Source organism: Trachinotus anak, unplaced genomic scaffold, assembly GCF_046630095.1.
Source record: "Trachinotus anak isolate AG129_WGS33_773 ecotype Australia unplaced genomic scaffold, CSIRO_AGI_Tana_v1 ptg000007l, whole genome shotgun sequence".
Lineage (NCBI taxonomy): Eukaryota > Metazoa > Chordata > Actinopteri > Carangiformes > Carangidae > Trachinotus > Trachinotus anak.
In genome coordinates this window covers 12,482,122-12,494,898 of record NW_027273858.1, presented here as the reverse complement: position 1 = coordinate 12,494,898, position 12,777 = coordinate 12,482,122, and the positions used below count along the sequence as shown (strand labels likewise).

Sequence of the window (12,777 nt, the reverse complement as noted above, 5' to 3'; positions counted from 1 at the left end):
GGAAGCATCATGTGGAAGCAGCTTTGATACTTTAAACTGTTTGCCTGTGATGTTCAATCGTATTTGGAAACAAAGAGAGAAAAGGGAAGTGAGCCATTATTCTGTAAAAATGATCGTCATTTTTATATCTGGCTAAATGACTGCATCCTCTATGATGCACTTTGCCTAAACATTGCTGTTCGCAGCTGTATTTGTCAGTTTGCTGTTGTTGTTGTTGTTGGTTGAGAGTGTGGTGAGTGCCAGTACAGTAACTGGCTTTGTAAGATGAGTTTATTGATTTTTTCCACTGTAATGTTCTGATTAAAATCACACAAGTTTCCCCCTACCACACCCACACCCACACACAAACATACACACACACACAGAGCCCCTGCTGGAGGCCTCAGGTAGACCCTCAAACCACTACTGTAATCTCATCATCTACTGGATGGAGGGACTGCCGGAGAGGAAATTTTAAGCACAGGTCACAAAACATACACACACACACACACACACACATACTCACATGGACACCCGTGGTCCCTCACACACATGCATACCAACATGGTTGTGACTACACAGAGACCCTGCAGCATGCAGTCCCTGTAAATGTTTTTGTTCAGTTCCAACCACAAGACCATGAGTTCAGTCTCGTTAGCTGGAAAGCCAAGAGTCTTTTGTTTAGAAGAAAGAGAATAATGACTTGTTGGAAAGGGTTACCCTGCTTTACTTTCATGCCGGTGGTTGTTACGGATTTCTGGGGATTTAGAATAAAGCCATTTGAGGATCATGTCATTGTTCAGAGCGGCATGGATACACAGGGAATGGAAATTCACAGAGCTTAGGTAGAGCTTGCTGTTCAACATGTTTGGAAATGATGACGGAGAGACTAATGTGTAAAGTCAAAGTCAACTGTCAATACATCAGTATTGTACCATGTAAATACATGAATTTCAGTATGTGAACACATGCATGCATGCACATGGGCGTCTTTATAATCTGATGCATAATAAAAATGCATAGCCCCGGTACAGTATTCCTGCTTGAATATACCAAAGAGATTTAGATAAGATGCTCTGGAGCGAAAGGAAACTTTGGGAGTGATTCGTTGAGTGGAAGGTTGGGATGTGATGAGGTAGAAAGTAGGATTTAGGGGATTAGGATGACCCCAGCTCCCAGTAAAAGGCAGAGAGAAGCTCAAACATGAGTCACACAGACTGTTGGCCAGGCAGCAAAGTACTATACATGGCTGAGAACATTAGTGAACCACTACAAAAGTATGCTCAGCAACCAGCATGGAGAATGGAAATGCATGTATGCATATATGCAGTGTAGCATAAATGAATTCCTCCGAATGCGAACACACACACACACACACACACACACACACACACACACACACACACACACACACACACACACACACACACACACACACACACACACAAGCACAGGCTGATGAACAGCAAGTTAACACAAGTGTTTAAATTCCAGGGAGACATCTGTAATGAGGACTGAGTCATTTGGATCTAATTATGGGCAACCAACTGGAAAAGATGGAGTAAATCAACTCAAAGTGATTTCAGTAAAGAAAACGCAATTCCAGTGTGCAAACTCAATTCGCCATAAATTTAATTAATGTTGGCTTAAATGGAGGCACTCAGCTGATTGTGCGTCATAAAACATTGTTGAGGCTTCGACTTCACTCTCTCCGTCTCTCTTTCTCATGCTCTCTCATTTGTCTTTCCTCTTAAATCAATCAGTATTGGAGTGAAACAGCAGCGCTCTAGCACCATCTTGTGTTTTATCATGTGTCCTACAACAGGTCTTGTTCTGAACATAAAATTAAGGCGCTAAGAAGAACATGTTAAGTAGAGTTAAATACATTTTAATATACTGTGTATGGACACATGCACTATGTGTTTTAGCATGTGTAAGGCCCCTTCTATGCAATATATTAACTTGTGTTTCTCAAATCGAAAGCTGTTTCCAAGCTGCAGTCAACACTACAACCCAGTGGTTCCCACCTTACTCTACATGGGGTTGTCATGAGAAAAATGAAGGGTGTTTTGAGATGATTAAAAGGGGGAAAAAAACAACACAAATATAAAACTATGTTTCTTTTTTAACACACTCCTAACTTTTGTATTTTTTTTCTTGTAAATTACCAGACGATTTCACCTCAGTCTCAATCTGAGAGGGAAGAGTCACATGTATATCACAAGTTATAGAAATATATAACCTTTAAACAAAGCTTGAAGGGGGTCACGAGCTAACGCAGTTTGGGGACCGGTGGTGTGAGGCAAACTGATGGAAACTGCAGTGTTTTCACTTTTCCTCTAGATGTCCGTAGCTACCAACTGAAGAGAAGGTTAGGAAATGGTCGGACAGTATTTGCAGCGCCGCAGGATACATGGCAAATGCCTTGAGCTCAACAAAAGTAATTGCATTGATTATTTGCTAATTAGGAAAGTACATTATTCGAGTGGTTGTAACAGCAGACTTGTGCTTCCTTTTTATGAGGGAAAAGAAAAAGTAAGTTATACTTCATGTTACTGTGACATGCTGAACGTTGCCATGAAATGTGCAGAGTTTGAATTATAATGAAGTGTCGGTACTAAACAAATAAATAACATAGACTTTGGTTCACAACTCTCCAAATAATTTGTTTCTCACCCCGCAGCTGCATGACAGAATCTCATGCATATTCCAAGTCTGCAGGTGTTGTTAGTGTAAAAATACAGCTCCAGACATCTGATGACAAGTATCATGTTTGTGCAGTGGGGCTGGCATGGATCAGTCTGCCACCTCATTATAAATCATTCTCACAGTACACCAGTTCGAGGTCACACAAAGTCACTTTGGTCACTGCTTTCTTGATTCTTGATTCGTCACAATGAGAATTTGGGAAGATTAAAAGCTAATGATTTGAGCCATGAATTCATTTAATACCGGTTTGAATAAATGAAGTGACAAGACTTTTAGAATTAAATGAAGCTTAAGCGGAGCTGTTCATGTATTCCATAATTTCCCTTGTGTAAGGCATGAGGGACATAACATTTATTGCCATCTCTGCAATAAAAATAAGACCAGAGCTTTATGTTTGAGTTGCTGTAATAAGTTGTGGATAATAAAGGAAGAAGATGTTAATCACAAGGGTGAATTTGTGTTTGAGTTGACGCCGTATATATCAATTACTTTTCTGTCCTCGCTCTTTCTTCATTGTATGGTGTTCAGGGTGGTGACAAGATCACATTAATTTTGATTTAGCTTCTGTGCGCTCTCAGTGTCAGCTGTCCTCTATATATGACCGTCTGTAATTGATCTGAGCTGGAGGTGTTGAGAGTTGCTGATGCTCCTGAAATCAAATCCCGCTCTCTGGATTACCCCTCACCTGTTACCAATAAACACTTTATTGGAGAGAACATGGACCCATATTTGTCCTTATCGCTGTGGTTCTATGTTCACCTACATTCACGCACATATGCACACCACACACTCAGGCACATACCTTTGTGTGTCCTTGTACTTGCTGTCGGGCTTCATCTGTGTCTCTGACCTGTGGTGGACAAACAAGAAGGGTATCAGTTTTGTAAATAGTTGTGGGACCATGATTCTTGGAGCTGTCGTTGCTTCTTTTTTTTTTTTTTTTTGTTTTTCCAACTATAATGGGCAACCCACCCCGCTCAGGCTTGCCACCAACTGGCAGTGCCAGCAGGCTGCCCCCGGACCTTGGAGCAGTTTCAAGCAGACCGGGCCAGTATCCCAGCAGCCAAAACCCAACAGATGCACCGCACTGAAGCCGACATCACAAAATCAGGGGGCTAACGTTTGAAATGTTCTCCCTCACACATAAACACGCACATATTCACATCTAAATATAAACACAGCCTCGGCTAGGGAGTTAGCAGATGAGTGGAAATAAAATCTGGTGTATCAATTTAATCCCTGTTGATTTCTCTTTGCTCTTCTACTATCTATTTCTAAAAGGCCTTAGCTTTCCACAGAGTTTCATTTGTAATGGAGTAGATGAGGGTCCTGTGGTACTGTATAAGTTAACAGTAATATTATCATTAACTTTACTAATATTAATATTGCAAGACTGTATTCGCCAAAAGCTTGTATTTAAGTTGTTATTAGAAGTGTCAGCTTTGTGTTTTGTTAATAATTCAGTGTCCTCAAGACTTTTTTCTTGTCAAGTCTGAACATTTACATCATTTTAAAACACTAAAACTATTCATAGGGACCATAGTAAAGACCATAGTGGATGAGCAGCTCCTCAAGTTATTTTGACCCACATCCACCAAACCCATTCTACAGATTAATTTATAAAAATAAATTATTGATTTCCAAAACATCAACGATTAAATGAAAGAATGAAATGTCCACAGGGAATATAATGTCATTATGTACTGTTTTGTTGTCTAGAAATAGTTGTAATCACGTCACCATCCAGTATTTCAATTTTGGCTGACGCAACACATCTGTCACTTTCAAAGTCTAAATCAAATTTATACATTTTCTCTTTGTGTCTGTTTCTACCCGTTCCTTTTGCCATAGAAAAACAGTTTCAAGACTATATGACATCCCACAGCTGATCGATGCCATACAGTGAGGGAGCCCTGACACAACAGTATGTGATGTAAACCCTGAGAGATGTTCAGAGAGAATATAAACAGATGTTAAACACATTTTGGTGCTGTTGTTGTTGGTTTTTTTTTTATTTGAACCTCTTTTCCTGCACTGTTCTGTGTCTTTTCTGCAGCCCTGTCATGCAGATCTCTAATAGTGGATTAGTCTGGGCTTGTAAATGCTGTAAAGCTCTGAGAATGAACCTCGATCTCTCAGTTTAATGAGAAATAACATGGGACAGACCCGTGCACCATCTCTCCCTCCCACCATTTTGTTCTGCATCTCTTTCTAACAAACTAACATACACACCTTCTCTTCTTTACACCAAAGCATCTGACAATCACAAGAACTAGAAACTACCTTATCATTTAGCCATGTCGGCCGGCATCAGCATTAAAGATGATGTATTTGACTTGGGAAAATTAGCCGAAGGCAATGGTGCATGTTGTGTTAGGAGGAACGACTTTACTGTCTAGGCAAGGAAAAAAAGACACAACGTTACACTCACACAGGCACATCCTGCCCTCTTTCTCCAGACCAATGCTGGCACTATACGTCCTCAGGCCTGCCTCGGCTGGTGGTTTGATAAATTGGCCCTTTCATCTCGTCGATGTGCATTGTGTCAGTGGGTTCGTGTATATTTGGATCTGCGAGTACATGCTTGTGTGTGTGCATGTGTGTGTATGTGTGCGTCTGCCTGGGTACATTGTCTGAGCTGTGAAGTGTTTGGCTTCCTCACTGAGGGCTGCTGTCACAGCCTCTGAAAGCGTGTAATAGGCGCCCATTCTCCCAGAATGAATACACATCCATACACTAGTGAGAAAATGTGGCATTTCAAAAAGACTTGGGATAATCGAACAGAAAAATTATTTTAAAAAGGGGCATGGCAATGTCATTCTTTTCAGCTAAGCTCTAAATTTTGCGCATATGATTGCTTTGGGAAGTGTTTGCTGTCCACGGTGAATTAATGCCATTTTTGATAGATCAAGGGTGGTTATTGTAGGCTGTGCAAATCATTCTGGCACCAAATGTGGAGTTTCTGTGAGTTGGGCTGTGATTCATTCCTGTGTAATGTTGTCTTGGTTTGATTGGGATTCAAAGGCAACTGTTTGTTTATTCAAATTCCTTATAAGTACTTCCTCCTGAAATATGAGTTCATTTGCAGCAATTTGGTTTTGCTGAGATAATGATTTGTGAAATCTGCCAGTTTCAACACAACTGTGTTGTGTTCACGAGGGTGTGTGTGGAGAATTGGACGTACAGTGATATACCGTTCGCAATCATCCTCATATTGTAGCTCATCTGATAACGAGTCATTATCGTGCTTTCAGGTCCTCAGCCTAACATCAGCATGCATAACAACTCAAAGGAAGCCACAGGAAAAGTGAACTACGGTGAAGTTATTTGTGTTGGCTAAAATAATAGGACTGCAACTACTCATTATTTTTATTGTACTGTTGAGTCTACAAGGACCTGAAAAACAGTAAAAAAAAAAAACAAAAACGGCCAATACTTGTTCCCTGATCCCAATATGATGACTTCAAATTGATGGTTTTGTCTGACTGTCTAAAACATAAAAGCATTCAATGTGCAGCCATATAATACTGAAAAAAAGCAACCGGTTCTGCTATTTGACTACAAGGAACCCAAATGCATGATAAAAAGACTTCAATAACTTTTTTTGTCAATGGAGCAGTTGTTTCAGCACTTAAAGTCTTAAAAGATTAATTGTGCTATTGATCAAAATGTTAAAAGAAACTACCGCAGGAGAATTATTCTAAATCCCTGTAGGAATATCATATGAATCCAGGATGCTTCCCTTTCTTCATTCAAATGCATGCTGGGAAAATCATGCAGAAAATGATACTTACATGATGCTTATACTTGCAATATACTTTGGGAAGCTGGAAAACAAAGTAAACCCCGGTCAATACTGAGCAACACAGACACGTTGCTCTAAGCCCCCACGCCAACAACTTACAGACATCACACACGAAACCACGAGAGAGTGACGTAAAGTGAAATGTCACAGCGTGGCAAGGCGACTGTCGCACACCTGAGCGACAGAAACACTAATCAGCCGATGGAAACACGGCATCAGTATCACAGCGGTGACTTTTCAGGGAATTTGGGCGCTCTGTCTGTCTCCCTGCTCATCTTTATGTAAGACGATATTCATGTGGGCGCTCTGCGCGGAAACCTCCTCACTCGACCAGTGCTCCCACTCCCCCCGCAAAACGAGCAGTCAGTGCTCACAGCTGAGAGCGCTGTCTGTCTGTCTGTCTCTGTGTCTGTCTGTCTGTCTGTCTGTCTGTCTCTCATTCATCCCGGTAAAGGCTGCTCACACTTTCTTCTTCTCTCTCTCTCTCTCTCTCTCTCTCTCTCTCCCCACCTCTTCCCTCCCTTGGCCAGCTGACTTTGTTTATTGTTCTCCCTCAGTGGCGCCTTTCGGTCGGAGCAGTAGTGGCTGGTATCAGAGCTCCGGTCCTTCGTGCCTCCGCGCTACTACACGGAGCAGAGAGGAGTCGCCAGAGGACAGGCGCATCACGACAGAGAGCAGCGGAGGAGGAGGAGGGAGCTTTTTTTTTTTTTTTTTTTTTTTTTTTTCTCTTTTTTTCCCCTTGGAAGGGACGGCGCGATTAAAAAAAAAAAAAAAAACTAAACTAAACAAGAAAACAAAAAATAAAGAAAATATCTGTATTGAACAGCAGCATCACTACGGACGCTCCGCCTGACGAGACTCCATTTAAGTTTTGACGGATTTTACGGCACAGGTGCGTTGAAGGATTACGGACAGGCGGTCGGCGGATGGTTGACGGTTTTGTGGAGAGGTGTCACTGCCTCTGCGCAAGGTGAGTGATGAACTCCGAGATGAATGAGAAATACTGACGGTAGACTTTGTTCAACAGATGAATTACTGACCGGTATTGACCTCACTGCTTGACTGCTGGGCTGCTTGACGTCTGTTTTGGGCAGAACGCCGAAAGTTTTGGCACCTTAAAATCCTCAATATTTCTATGGAATTCCTGCTGGGATGGCGAGTGTCGGTACAGGTTTTTTTGCAGCAACATCTGCAAACTTTGTGGTATATATTTTTTAATCTGTGGGTATATCTGAGGCATGGAGTTGATATACATTTCCTAATGTGCACCATAATATTGAGTATGGTTTCCCTGGTTGAGGTTATAATGTCCTTTGGCGTTTTATAAAGTTTCTGATAAAGGCACCACTTTCTATTTATATATTAGGTCTATTGATGCCTGGATTGCCTCAGGATGACGACCATGAGGTGTTGAACTAATGTAGCGGCTTAGTTCACTGCGTGGGCCTCAACTAACGATTATGTTCACTATCAGTTCATAATCGATGAATTGATTGGTCTACACGATGTCTAAGAATAGTGAAAAAACGTCCAGAGTCCAAGGTGAGGTCCCCACATGTGCTGTTTTGTCCGACCAACTGAACAGATATTCAGTTTACACTAACACAAAATAGATCATACTTTAATTGAATTTAATCTAATTTACTTATCATTTTAGCTCCTGTGTAGTTCTTCAGGAATTTACAAAAAGCTGGCAACCTGCTGTAGTTACATGCTATGAATTACATGTAGGGACTTTCCTCATGATCTAGAAACTTTTCACACCATTGGAAATCCAAGCTCTGCCCCACCTTCCCTAATGACTCTCTGTGAATTATGAAAATTATACATAAGCCAGTTTTTTTATGGATTGGTTCTGATACTTGCTGTATTGCATTTCACTGGCTCCCATCCATCTCATTGAGAGACCTCTCATTGCAAGTATTTGTCACTTTGGGAAGAATGTCCAGTCAGCCTCATACTGGGCGTCTGTGGCAGGATGATACCAGCTTATGGCCTTTTCACAGCACCCGCCTGCCTGTCTCCCTCGCTCTCTCTCTCTCTCTCTCTCTCTCTCTTGCACACACACACACACACACACACATTACAGGCTATCAAATATCACTCATTCAGACACACACGTAATTAAGTGTCACAAAGTAAAACAATTCTGTTAATTTATGTTGTCACATGCCACCATCACTTCAATCCTCAGAAAAGGACATTTAAGCCCAAGCTGCAGTCATGACAGTCTGTCTGTACCCTGCCTTCTTATGTCCACTGAGTTGCACTGGGTCTATTCTTCCACCTGCAGCCCAACCGTCTGCGCTGAGCTCAGGCTTCATACTCTGTTTACATACAGTTATTGATCAGAAGTCAGTGCGAGAGATCTTCAGTCTTGGGATGTGATCGATTCTGCCTGCACTGACTTCTACTGTACTTCAGGTCACTGCTGCAGAGTGGTGTGGTGTCTCAGAGTTAAGACAGAATAGAGATGCACCTTATCTAACATTAGAGCTGCAACTAACAGTTATTTTAATTTTTGTGAAATACTGCAAAGTAATCGATTAATCGTCAGCAAAAATGGCAGAAATTATAAAAAATAAATTCCATCAAAGGTTCCCAAACAACGATTCTAACCCTGAACTAGAGCAATTTGTTGCTTAGTCTACATTATTTTTAACTAATTAATCGTCATTTTTCACCATTTTCTGACAGTATGTAGACCAAACAATTATTTAACCAAGGAAACAATCAGCAGATGGATTGATAATGACAATAATTGTTGAGTGCAGCCAAATCAATAATAAATCTTTTGCTGTCATGTAAGACAATGATTTCCGAAAGGGAAATCATTTTTGGGAGGCTGGAACCAGCGAACTTTGAACATTGTTCCTCAAAAAATTACTTTAACAATCAGTCAGTTATCTCAAGTGTTGCCAAATACACTTCTGTAGATCAAATGATTGCTATAACCCACTAATATTTCATATTCCATTTTAGTTTAGTAGAATATGAGATAGCAAGATGAAGGTAATGTTTTGTGATTGTAAGAGGTCGTATTCATCCCAGCTGCCATGCCCTACGCTATATGTAACTTTAAAGCTAATACTCAAAGTGAAGCTTTTAAGGGCAGCAAAAAATCCGAAGGGAAAAAAAAAATCACTGAAAAAATAAAGCAAGCTAATTAGCATGTTCATAATGTGGAACATATGCAGTGCCTCTCTCGCCAGCTTTATACCAGCTAGAAGAACAGTAGCCTGTTTCATTCTCCCTCTGTCTGTCTCTCGTGAGGTGCTGAACTGCACCTGGGGAAGAATCTGATTAACCGACTGGCATAATTTACACAATCCTAAAGGAATAAACAAAGAAACACTGTTGTTCTTGAAAAGTGCCTGCTTTCCTTCTATACATACAAATAAAGCATATGCATACTCACACATGCTCAAACAATTAGACACACACACACACACACACACACACACACACACACAGCGCCAGAGCCATAATTCTGGCAGTGATGCTCTTGAGAAGTGGCTGCTGCTTCCTCAGTCTTCAATAGGACAGGGATTGATTGAGCAAGTGTGTATACGTGTGCGTGCGCGTGTTCACAGGCATGCAATTGTTCTAGTTTCTTTAAGATTGATAGAGCACTGTGTGTAGGTGTGTGTCTTTGTGTGTGTATGTTTTCCTCTAGGAGTGCTCCATAGCAACAGGCAGCACATCTTCTTCAAATATCTTTTTCTCACACACCGTATGCTGTGACCTTTCTGCTGACTGTGTGCATGTGAGTCTTTGCATGGGTGCATCGGCATCCGTGTTCGTGTGTGTGCGTGTGTGTGTGTGTCTCTGTAAATCAGTGTGTGGGCCATTTGACCTTTTTTAGTGTACATTCATTAATGGCTGCATAATAACTAATATGGAAACGCCCGCTGTGCCTGTGTACATGATCAAGATATTGACTGTCTGTCTCATAGCAGCATCAGTGCAGTGCCAACCATCTGCAAAGAGCTTTTTGTGTATCTTTCTCTCTTGAACAAAGCAGATATCATCAGAATTGTGCAGCAGTAATAATGATTTGGTATGCTGTGAACAAGTGGTAGTTTAGCTTTTTTAGCCTATTTCATGTATCTCTCATAGGGAACAAGAGAGACATCTTTAAAATATATCTTGACACAGCTGTCGCGTTATGTTAATATCAGTGTTAGACTAATAACTGGTTGCATATTTCATATCCGGGCATAGCCGACAAAGCTCTTTAGAAATCAATTTTCTTTTGCTCCATCACCATGTTCGGAAACTGGCCTGCTGCCAGACAGGGAGGGAATAAGGGAAGGAGAGAGGGGTATGGTGGGTGCAGTGGGTGCATTAGTGAATGAGGAAAGAAAAATATGCTTATTGGATTTAGAACACAATCTTTTCCTTTGTCTAAATAAGTAATTTGCTTTCTGAAAACTTCATAAACATCCTCACAGACAGACAAGTTGAAGAAAGTGCAGACACTTGATCATAGCTCACAGCTTCCTGTTTATATAGGCTATGTGCTGCAAGGTCATGCCCTATTTAGTCCATGCCAGTATGAGTGTTTGTATGATGCACTATCACAGCATGCAGTCTCAGCTCATACATATCAATAGCATATTTCTTTGTGTATGTGTGCGTGTGTGTTTGGTCATAAATTACACAGCACAGTATGATGTTTATATGCAATCTAGCTTTATAGATGGGGTGGTGTATGCATGTGGAGACCATATAACTCATAACAAATAACTTGCCACTCTATTGGAGAATCTGAGCTGTATGTGCAAGGCTGTTGGCCTCTTTTGCTTTTCTTGGAAATATTTCAAGAAGAGAAAATTAACAGAATATCTCAGCTTCTATTCTCTTATCAAAATCGCATTCATATTTATAAAACATATATATAAGATAGATAAGAAGATAGATATTCTGTGAATCAAATGGCAAAGGAGGCAGAACTCATGTGACTGAAACAGGCAGTAGTTTGTAGGGTGGTGTCTGGGGGATTATTATAAATTAAAACTTTAGTAATGCTCCTCTGATTCTGAGGATTTTGGCACCAGTTGTTTTCATTTTGAGATGATCTTATTTGATTTACCTTAAACTTAATCTGAAATTAGCTTAAAGTTTTAGATGCTTTTCTTTTTTGGGTTATTTTCTACATGGAATTTATGTGATATTTCTTTTATCATTAATCAGCCTTCTCTAACACACACACACACACACACACACACACACACACACACATACACACACACACACACAGAGAGAGCCAAGCAAACTCTAACAGCTGAACCCAAAAGCCAAAATCAATCCTTTCATTGTAATAATTCTCACGCCATCGTAGAGAACAGAGCTTTCAGCAAACTGAATGAACAAAGATCAGTACAGTGTAAAAATTAAGCACAATTGGTCGTCACAATAGTAATCCCAAGAAAATATAGCCAGCCCAGCCTAAAAATAAGCGCAATTGTCCTCATCACTTCTACAGTTGTTTGACCTTGGCATACATAATTACTTCTAGCACGGTTGCATAGTAGGTTATGCAGCTGGTCATGCATACAACAGCAATCAAGGGTGTATTTGTAAGCTTTTATATGAATAAACAATATAAAAGAAAATATTGCACTCATGCACATGCAGAGGCACACACCTCGTACAAAAGGTGCATTAATGAGCTGTTTTCTTACCTCTGGCTTAGTGTGGGGGTCCCTGCAGGCATGGCCGCTTCCATTTACTCAAGCAAATATACACACACACTGAGAGACACACATATATAATGGGAGCCCGGTGATTGACAGTTGATCCCACATGGATATTTGTGTCCCCTAAGGACCAAGATACATCATCAACCCTCAGCCATGTTGTACTAAAACTGTTTATACACCTGCTCTACAGTCAAACCACCAGACTTGCAGTACGGGGGAGGTATTCAAATGTATTACACCGAGTCATAGTCATATTGGTTCAGCCTTTTGTGCCACAGAACAAGGGGCTTATTTTACAAATTAGTAAGATGGAAATTGTCATAGTGCTAATTAGATGCCGCAGTCATATAAGAGCGGAAGAGAGTGAGAGAGGATTGAGAGATACAGTGAGTGGAAAGTCATTACAAATATTATTTGGGTTGTGTCACTTCAGTTGTTCCACTCATTGCAATTTTATGGCTGATTTCTTTTACACTTCTCATTCTTGTTTCCAGTATCTGAAGTGGATTTATTATTTGTATGTCTCATTGTAGCTCAGTCTCTTTGGTAATACCTGTCTTTGTGAGTTCAGGTACATGC

At 40.6% G+C, this 12,777-nt stretch overlaps 1 protein-coding gene and 1 long non-coding RNA gene across 6 annotated transcripts in view; one reads left to right on the top strand and one right to left on the bottom strand.

Moving 5' to 3' along the window:
• Positions 1-6,569, bottom strand: part of LOC139622917 (uncharacterized) — a 41,934-nt gene extending 35,365 nt beyond the window's left edge. Inside the window, exons 1-2 of the long non-coding RNA XR_011691396.1 lie at positions 6,483-6,569; positions 3,491-3,538 (exon numbers count right to left, since the gene is read on the bottom strand). This is a non-coding gene — a long non-coding RNA (uncharacterized lncRNA). The remainder of the gene's footprint in view (positions 1-3,490; positions 3,539-6,482) is intronic.
• A 337-nt stretch (positions 6,570-6,906) lies between these two features.
• Positions 6,907-12,777, top strand: part of LOC139622913 (zinc finger matrin-type protein 4) — a 48,718-nt gene continuing 42,847 nt past the window's right edge. For 2 of the 5 annotated variants that reach the window (XR_011691392.1, XR_011691393.1), the window contains exon 1: positions 6,907-7,463. The gene's annotated coding sequence lies outside the window, so the exon portion shown is untranslated. Of the gene's footprint in view, positions 7,464-7,859; positions 8,036-12,777 lie in introns of all 5 variants that reach the window. The other 3 variants (XM_071480630.1, XM_071480629.1, XM_071480628.1) reach the window with 3 other exon arrangements.